The 3,078-nt window shown below is 38.0% G+C and overlaps 1 pseudogene; it reads right to left on the reverse strand.

Annotated features, from left to right (window-relative positions):
• Window positions 1-210: 210 nt before the first annotated feature.
• LOC112927617 (translationally-controlled tumor protein-like) lies at window positions 211-725 on the reverse strand (annotated as a pseudogene).
• Between the last annotated feature and the right edge of the window lie 2,353 nt (window positions 726-3,078).

Genomic DNA, 3,078 nt, shown 5'->3' on the forward strand with positions numbered 1-3,078 from the left:
CAAATAAGTTTACCTGCATTTTATTTTTAGACAACCTACATGGCATGTTTTTTTCTTAAGAACAATGCCGCTGCTTCAGATAAAGGTCAAAATAAATGAGCAGCTCAAAATGATATCAGTCCCATTTGTTTAAGTCCTGGTGTTGTGTGGATGAAGAGCAGCAGCCAGTTAGGACAACAGGTGATAAATCCAAAGTAATATCTAAGTTCATTAACATTTTTCCATTTCTAAACCATTCTTAAAGAAAATCATATATGGGCTCACACCATCCTCACGGTAGTCCAGGAGGATAACCATGCCATCTGGATTTACTTTTTCACCAATAAAGAACTGGTAGCTTTTGAAATTAGCAAGGATGTGCTTGATTTGTTCTGCAGCCCCTGTCATAAAAGGGTTTACTCTTTCTGGCCTCTGTTCTTCAAGTTTCCCTTTGATTTGATGTAATCTTTAATGTACTTCTTGTAGGCTTCTTTTGTGAAGTTGGTTTCCTCCAAGTGATGGTTCATGACAATGTCAACACCAGTGATTACTGTGCTTTTGGTACCTTTGCCCTCCAGGCCTTCAGCAGAGGCAACTCCACAAATGAGCAAGTCATCAGTGTTACCCTCTGTCCTACTGACCATCTTCCCCTCCACCTCCAGCCATAGCCCATCCATGATTTGCCAGATCTAGTAGATGTTGGAGAACATCTCATCATGGCTGACGAAGTCCCAGTTGATGATCATGGGGTCGGCTGAAGAGAGATGACGGTGGCACTAGCTTGGAAGGTGCCTGAGCTCTGAGCGCAGTGTAGCTGGAGCAGCACTAGCAGGGAGAGGGGAGCGGTGGAAAAGCTCTCAATTTCTCAAATTGTATCAGATTTGGCCAGTGGAAACTCCTTCAAAGGTCTTTCCTTGACACTTCTTCACAATTTGACAATACAAGATGTTACATGTTTTATCATGTGATTACCCAGGCCAGGACCTTGGATACACACACACACACACACACACACAGAGTTAACTGTCAACAAATATTGGAAGCTATTGGTTTACATGATCAAAATAGAGAGGGAACAGTGGTATTGAAATATGATGCACACGGATAGACTATTTCAGGTACACAGAGGCTGAAATGGCATTCCTCAGTTCAGGTGGAAAGAGAAAAATTCATTCATTTGAATGTTTGAGGTCTTTTTTTTTTTGCCAAATGTCTGTTTTTTTGGAAGCAAACAAAAGATGCTGCTTGCTTCATTCATCTCTGGTTCTATGCCAAGGAAGACACATTTGAGTTTCAGAATCATAATCAGTAGTTGTGTTTTATGTTTTTTTTTTTCTTATTCTGGCAAGAAGATTCATCCCTCTCTGCTTTCCTTCAAGTCCGCTGAATCTGTTCTGTCAACTCTTGCCTTTACGAGATTATCAGAATCTTTTTTTTTTAAGATTTTATTTATTCATGAGAGACAGAGGCAGAGACACAGGCAGAGGGAGAAGCAGGCTCCATGCAGGGATCCCAATGCGGGACTCGATCCCGGGTCCCCAGGATCACGCCCTGGGCCGAAGGGGGCATTAAGCTGCTGAGCCACCTGGGCTGCCCCAGATTATCAGAGTCTAAGGCCCAGCTCTAACATGTAGTTTCCTGTTTGATATAAGCCACTTCGATGTAGGTGCTACTTGTGAATGGGGAAGGAAACATACTGACATATTATTCTTTTTTTTTCTGACATATTATTCTTGAGGGAGAAGTTAAGGATCATTAATATTGCTATTTATGTTTAGCAGAAAGTATTTTTTTCCTTATGCAGTTGCTGAACAATAGCATCTATCTTAGGACCAGTAACAAGGGGCACAGTATCTTCCTGTCTATTGACAATACAAAGAAAAGTAAACAGTTCAACTTGTAAGGATAAGAGTAATATATGGTAAGGGAATGGAGGCCATATGTTCCACATTGTGCCAAAAGAGCAGGATGGAAATTTTAACAAGGAATGAAGGAACAACAGGTGAAGAAGGAGGAGGGAAGGAGAGGGAGGGAGGAGGGAAGGAACTTCCTCTCACATGAATGATCCCTATAACAAAGCTTTTCTTCATGATGTCACCTCAACTGATACTTTTCTTTCTTTTAAGGGCATTTTTTCCCCCTCCTTTTCATTTCTCACAACAAGTCTATGGGTATAGAGACATGTCGACCTGTGTAGTCTCCAATATAACATTATTATGACAGAAATGGGGATAATGATAGTAAAATAATATCCATGCTGATGACTCAAACTCAGTTTATTTCTCATTATCTGCATTTTGATAAATGAACTAAAAAGCACTTCATGTTTGGCTATCATCTCAAAACATTACAAAGTATGTTAGAGCTTAAATAAGCTGAAACTCAGTTACACTCCAATTTTCCCTGACATTAGAAACATAATTACCTGTGTTTAACCCATAAACTTCTATTTACAACTATTTTATGTTAAATTTATTTTTGCTCTCCTTGATAAACTGAAGAAACATCTGTTTCCCAAGTTACTTTAAGATTTCATCAGAAGGTTATAGCCCCGGTTACAATTTAAAATGTATAATTTTCAGGAACACAGTCAGGTTCACCTATTGAAAAAGTTGATCTGTTCTTTTTTTTTTTTTTTTTTTTTGCCCTACACTACACAAATGTTCACAACATTTGAAATACACAAATGTTCACAACATTTGAAATAAGGTGCAATTACCAGTGGAGTTAAGTAGATTGAGAAGTCATTGTGCTTAGATAAGAAATTAAGATCAAAATAAATTCAGGTAGAAAATAATTTATATTGCTGTAAACAGAAAAAAAAAACATTTCTTTTTGGCAGGTAGTAAAGATTGCTTTCTCTCATGGTAGTCCTCTCAAAGCTTTAAACTGATTGTAATTTTCCTGCCTATCTAATCCAAATTTCAATGACTATCACATTTTAACGTTTCAGAAGTATACTTTATTTGCAAAGTGATAGAGTTTAAGAAGTTAGTTTCAGATTTCTACAACATGCAACTTTAAAAAAAATATTTTGCTTATTTATTAGAGAGATAGAGACAGAGTACAAGAAAGGGGAGTAGCAGAGGGAGAGAGAGA

This window comes from Vulpes vulpes, chromosome 12, assembly GCF_048418805.1.
Source record: "Vulpes vulpes isolate BD-2025 chromosome 12, VulVul3, whole genome shotgun sequence".
NCBI classification, from domain to species: domain Eukaryota; kingdom Metazoa; phylum Chordata; class Mammalia; order Carnivora; family Canidae; genus Vulpes; species Vulpes vulpes.